This window comes from Physeter macrocephalus, chromosome 18, assembly GCF_002837175.3.
Source record: "Physeter macrocephalus isolate SW-GA chromosome 18, ASM283717v5, whole genome shotgun sequence".
NCBI classification, from domain to species: domain Eukaryota; kingdom Metazoa; phylum Chordata; class Mammalia; order Artiodactyla; family Physeteridae; genus Physeter; species Physeter macrocephalus.
This window is the reverse complement of record NC_041231.1, coordinates 9736638-9743584: the sequence shown is the minus strand read 5'-3', so window position 1 is coordinate 9743584 and position 6947 is coordinate 9736638. Positions and strand designations below refer to the sequence as shown.

The 6947-nt window shown below is 42.9% G+C and overlaps 1 protein-coding gene across 1 annotated transcript in view; it reads right to left on the bottom strand.

Annotated features, from left to right (window-relative positions):
• VGLL4 (vestigial like family member 4) overlaps positions 1-6947 on the bottom strand; it is a 147849-nt gene that overhangs the window by 121137 nt on the left and 19765 nt on the right. The window lies entirely within an intron of this gene.

Sequence of the window (6947 nt, the reverse complement as noted above, 5' to 3'; positions counted from 1 at the left end):
TTTTTGTGTATGGTGTTAGGGAGTGTTCTAATTTCATTCTTTTACATGTAGCTGTCCAGTTTTCCCAGCACAACTTATTGAAAAGGCTGTCTTTTCTCCATTGTATATTCTTTCCTCCTTTATCAAAAATAAGGTGACCATATGTGCGTGGGTTTATCAGCCAAGGATTTTTGACTCTGATATTTTTAATTGAATTGCAAATGACATTAAAATAGTTCAAAACATTTTTATGTGTATTAAAGGAAAGCAGGGATTTCTGAAGACTGAAAAATATTCATTTAAAGGAAATAATAAACCATCCTCAAGCGTCTAAAGAGCTATTCAGTGGAAGAATCTAGTTCCAACATCCATTATGCTAATTAACAAGCCATTATTTTCACCAGTGAGATCCATTTCTAACATTTAATATGCTAATTTGATCTGATATAAAACTACAAAAATAGCAGAGACACTTGTAGTAGCTGTCTCTCGGGGGCGGGGGTAGCCCTTCTGTTTAGATGCCAGGTGCCTACCCTGGGAAGCAAACGGTGATTAAAACATCTGACCATACCTAGAGAATGTCTTAAATAAGCACATAATACTATCCCGCCTTATGTTTTATGAAGCTTTTTAAAGTAAAATGGGCTACTGGGCAATGATCTTTTCAATGCCATTGTTCATGAAAGGTAAATAACTGAATGCAGAAAACAAATTATTAGTGACTCCAACCTTTAGAAAAGGCAGTAAATTCAGCCTCCTTATTTATTTATTTATTTATTTTTTTCCCGGTTAGCGGGCCTCTCACTCACCGTTGGGGCCTCTCCCGTTGCGGAGCACAGGCTCCGGACGCGCAGGCTCAGCGGCCATGGCTCACGGGCTTAGCCGCTCCGCGGCACGTGGGATCTTCCCGGTCCGGGGCACGAACCCGCGTCCCCCGCATCGGCAGGCGGACGCGCAACCACTGCGCCACCAGGGAAGCCCCAGCCTCCTTATTTTGAAAATCAAAAGGAGGCTTGGGAACATGAAGCCAGAGAAGAAGACAGCTCCCCAGGACCTGTGAGTTCCTCGCCTGGAGGACTCTGCACAGCAGAGCACAGCAACAGCTGACGCTCAGTTATTAACTGCTATTCTGATGATCGTAGCACGTGATGGCACATCAAGATACTGGGGCGGGTGGGGGAAGCACCTCAAGTTTTTTTTTAAACTTTAATCTTGACTTAGGCATCCAAAGTCTTAAAGCTTCATTTTTTCTCTGACACCTCCCACTCAGCCTACTGCAAAGGTTCTTGTTATAAGAATCAAATGAAAATGCTTTGCAAACTTTGAAGTATTATCAAGAGGGAATCAGTACTCCTTTGAATTTGTATGGTATTAGTAGTAATAGCGATAATATGAGTGAGTATAGAGATAAAATGAGTGAGTCATTTTTGCTACTATTCAATAAATTAATCCCTCAGAGATGAGCCTTTCACTCCAGCAGTTACTTTCTTACCTACAGATGTTGATTAAAGGCTGATCATATGCACCAAATGGTCCATGCGTGGAATACGAAGCAGAACGGCGCAGAACCCTTGCCGTGAACAGGTCTGGGGTCTAACACCGACCCACAGAACCTTAGGTCCTCAAGTCCAGCCGCTCACCCAATGCCTGTTCCCTTCCTCAATGCCTCTGAACAGCTGTCATCTCATCTCTGCCTGGGCACTCTGGCAATGAGGGATCTTGCTCCTCTGTAAGCAGCCCACGTCATCAGAGCCGAGATCCTCTCCTTGTGTTCACTGAGGTACTTACAGGAAAAGAAAGCTCAGGGTAAAGAGAAGTTCTGGGGCGGCAGGCAGCTGAGCCTCCGGCATGCGTGAGGACAGTCCGGGCAGCCCCTGCACACGTGCTGACACCCGTCCTCCACATGTGGCTGAGGACAGCTACTTCATACCTAGGAAATGCTGTTTCACTGGTTGGGAAACCTTTTCCAAATGAAAACCTCCTTGCTGACTTATTAGTGGAGGGGGCATATACGGTTTTGTTTGTTTTTAATCTGCAACCATGTCTTCAATGGCCTCCCACCTGAGGACGCACAGAGCAGATGAATGAGGGCTTCGGCTTCAGAGTCTGGCCGCCGAGTTCAAACCTCAGCACCGCCATGACCAGCTAAGCATCCTTAGGCAAATTATTTCAGTGCTGTACATCTCTGTTTCCTTGGTCATGAAATGGGACTAATTACAGTGCCTCCTGAGGAGGGTTGTTGTGAGAACTGAGTGAGATAACACAGTAACCCTTAAACTGAGGTCCACAGGCAAATGCTGAGGGATCTGGAAGGAGCTTTCACTTGTGCTGTTATTTCACTGAGAATCTTCTTTAAAAAAATCTGACGTAAGTATATCCCGCATCAGACACCTGCTATAAATATAACCAAGTGTTGGCACATGATTTTGGCGACTGTGTTTGCATTTTTTTCCTGGTCTAATGAGAAAAATACAGAAACAGACCTAATATGAGATTGAGGTATTTGCACTAAAAGAAAACCAGTTTATGTCACCATAATGCATGCAATGAAATATTTTACAAGAGTTTGCACAGATAAAAATGGTGGGGAAATCGTGTCAAAGGACACATGGCAGTACAGGCATGGTGACGTTAAAAGAATCAAGCCCAGCGCAGCAGGAGCGGCACCATGTGCCAGGGCAACAGAACTCAGCCATAGCAGATCATCATCTATTGGGTTATGGCTACATTTAAATGATAAGTTCATATTCTGGCTATGCAGCTGTAAAAGAACTGTAAGCATAAAGATTTTATGCCCACTGTTCTGCTTATATATTTTTAAGTAACACTGTAATAAAGACAACCAAACTGTGGTTATGCAACAGCATGTTCTTATTCATAGGAAATACATACTTAAGTATTTAGGAGTGAAGAGGCATGATATCTTCCATTTACTCTCAAATGTTTCAGTAAAAATAATCCACATATATATGAGTGTATACATGTATATATACACATACACTACATACATATATACATACATATATATATTATACATATATATATATATATATATATATATACATAGAGAGAGAGAGAGAGAGAGAGAGAGAGAGAGAAGGAAATGGAACAAAATATAAACAACCTGGTGAAAGGATTATGATAGCCAAAGAATTACAGCATCTCATACCTAGAAGATCTAGCCCCTCCTTCTTAAAGATGCAGATCCAGAACTCCCGAAGGAGTATTATTAGACCAGTGACTCAGTAAGTCACATCTGGGGGAAGGGACCCAATATCAGAATCACCTGGGTAGGCGTTTGCAAAATGCTTAGAAAAACTCCTTCCTCCTCTCTCCGGGAATCACTGCCACGGTGAGCCCCTGGCTTGGACACATGGTCTCTCTACAGGTGTTAGGATATAAAGGACAAAAGTCATAAATGCAGTGATCGGAGCCATCAAATTAGGCTGCAAAGGATCCGATCGGTAGGCTCTCCATCAGTGTCTGTTAGGCAGTCTCAATGCAACACGCTTTTGGAAGCAAGAGGGACCGACGTAGGTTTAACCAAAGGGGAGTGACCATTTTCTTGAGCACTGACTCTAAAAATCAGGAACAATACAGGCTTAGGACAGAGAGGAACTGCCTCTAATGGGGCAGTCCTGTTTGCTCACAGCGGGTATGCCAAGTCCTCCAGTGCTCTTGACCGAGAACCATGTGAGGATGTCACCCCTGTCCAGCCACCAATGGATTCCACCTCATCTGAATACCCTGGCTCACTGTACCTTCATGCCCCACGGGTTAGTCAAATCTCCCCAGTACATACATGGAGGAGCCAGAAGCAAGTTTACCCAATGAAAGAGATACATAAACCAAATCATGTTTTTTTCACCTGCAGGTTCCAATTCATTTGTGGATCCTAAAGTCAACTTAACAAGTCATGACCCAACTCTTATGTGGACAAAGTAAAATGCAAAGAAATACAGGCAAATCAAGCTGCACTGTACAAAGCCAGGGTAAGAAATGTTTCATGAAGCTTTTGTATCAATTATGTCAATATGAGTACAAGGGTCACAAGGTAAATGCTTTTTTACTCTGGGCCGTGGCCAAAATGTTTGAAAGCCACAGGTGCTGAGAGGAAAGGCAAGAGGATAAGAGGGAAGGAGAGAATGGGAAAAAAAATCAGAAGCAGCCCCAACTGGTCTGGTCACAGGAAAGCACTGGCTAAAGCACCATAATCTACACACACAGTGACTTGATTGACGAGGAGGCTGGCAAGAAGTGATGGTGATCTAGGAGGACAGAAGTCCATCTGAGAAGACAGTATGTGAGCACAACTCATCTTTATGTTATGATGGCGCATACAGGTTTCTTTTTCTCCCTTTTTAAGGCAAAACAGAACACAACCTATACACATGAAAATGTTCCACACATCTGAGGCACTGGCCCCCATAATAACTAGAGCTTATGCTCCTAGGAATGCTTTCCCTGGGGAATGATGGTTAATTTATGCTTCATCAATTCCTCAACATTCAGTGACCTTCACCAAACAAGGAGTTAGTGCCTTTCTAGCAGCAGATGCAACAGCAACACTGCAAAAGCCGCCTTCTTCCCCCACTGCTCTATGTCACTCGCGCCGACCTTACCCAGCTTGTTCTGATCATACACATATTCGTCAGACCGGATCAAAAGTACTACCCCCTCCACCAAAATCCTCAAAAACAAAGCTACATGTTTCTTAAAACTACTTCGGCCTAAGTAAGGAAGGCAGCAGATGCAAGAACTGAGAAGATACAAGAACAAAGTTACCAAAAAGAAAACAGTCTGTACATATCACAATGACGTGCAGTATCACGTTAAAGACACACCCGGGTGACGTTATACACAGAGGTGCCTACGTGTCCTGTCCACAAATTCTGTTCAATTTTGACTCCTAAAAAAATAGACTTGGAAAAAGGTTAAGGTCTTCCCAGCACCAGTATTAATGATCCCTGAAAGGAGAGATTCCTCAAAAGCACATGGAAAATCGGCCGTCTCATGCTGTATTTTCATTAAGTACCTTCCAGGATTACCCGGGATGCTGATTAAATCAATGTCTCACGAGCAGTGGAGTGATGATTTTAAGGAAGTGTATTCCTTCTAGGCCATCCAGATAAGCGGCTATTGTGTTACTACAAAACCACCAGTTCACTATTGACTTCAGCTCTGCAGTGTACTATTGAGATATTGCTTTGATTCTTTGCTGGTAGACATAATGAAGCCTTAAGGCTATCAGGTATTAAATACTCAATTCCTAACAGACACTGTTCTCCTCCAAATGCTAAAACAATAACGTCTTCAAAAATGCCTAAGTTGCTGGTTCTCCCGGAGCAAAAGGAAAGAGAACCGTTTAGGTCACCCACACAAGTTGGAAAACTGATCTCAAGCCGTAGAACATTTTTCGGTTGGTAATAAGACACCCAAATCAGATTACATACACAAGACTTTAAAAGTTGAGGAGAACGTGAAGTATAAGAGCAATTTTCAACAAAAGCTAAAATAGAATTAATCTAGGGCAGAGAAAGCTGAATCAGGCTGAACAAGCACAAGTAGGTCTGAAAAATCTACTGAAAGGCTGTGAACTTAATGTTCAACTTTGTCTATAAACTGCCTGAATTTTCACATTCTTACATTGTTAGGTAATAGAAAATACGGTGAATCCCTGGTTCTTGGGTTCTGCTCTTGTGGGTGGTACACAGAGCACCACAGTAAAACAGTTTCTCAAAAATGTCACCTCCGTGTTAATGATTACAGACATCATCTTTGGGCTTTTTCCTTTTTTACTTCTCTTTAAATGTAAAAATTGATCCTGAGATGCTGAAACCATTATAGAGGGATTCCAGAATCATGCCAGCCCATTCCTAAATGAATTGGAGTTCAGAATAAAGTCTACCTTGTGATCACTTTGACCTTACGTATGTATATATCCTTCCTCTGTAAAACACTAATACTGTGTTCAACGCAGGAGGAAAGTAAGAATTCCTCTCTCCCTTGGCAGTATCGTTCTGTTTCTATGAAAAACAGCTCTCTCAAACTGTAGGCTCCACGGAGGCCCTGCATCTATGTCACAAGTACACCCAGTCTCCCCTGACATACATTTTACAGCCGCAAGAGTCAATGCATAAATCAGTTCATAAGCTCCATGAAGGCAGGACTGCCACTTGCCCCCCAGAAAGGCCCCTTTTTCCATAAGCTTTCAATCACTGCTCACTGAATTGGTAACCATTCAGGCCTCCAACCTGAGCAGACTGATCCTGAAGCTGGGCTCCAGGAGAGAACCTGAGAAGGCAGCAGAAAAAGAGAATAAACTTTTACTCTCTTCACGCAGGACACAAAAAGCTACCCTGAGGTCATTACTTCTTTTTCATTTACACAAACACGATTTTGTTTTACTGATCCTAACTAAATGTGGGCATTATAAAACAGAGAAATTCAAAATACTGTCTTAAAACTTCTAAATTAGCTATATTAATGTTTAACGAAATCTGTAACTAGCTACTCAAGTCAGTAACGCTTATTGCAATCTTAGAGGCATAAAGGAGTTTCTTGTTGTTTCAATAAAAGCCTACAACCTGAGCTGCCTCTCCCGAGCTCAATGTCCGTGGGAATGACACTTAACATCCCTGAGCTTCAGTTTCCTTAGGAAAGGATAATTATACCTCCCAACAATCAAAAGCTAAATAAATGTAAATTACAAAAGAGGTTGGAGAAAAAAAAAAAAAACTTCAATGGCTATTTCATTCAGTCACTCTTCTAAAGATCATCTTGTGTGAGTGGTGGTAGTGGGGGAAGGCAGGAAGCCGCCGGCACAGGGATAACATAAAGAACTGGAGAGGGCTTCCCTGGTGGCGCAGTGGTTGCGCGTCCGCCTGCCGATGCAGGGGAACCGGGTTCGCGCCCCGGTTTGGGAGGATCCCACATGCCGCGGAGCGGCTGGGCCCGTGAGCCATGGC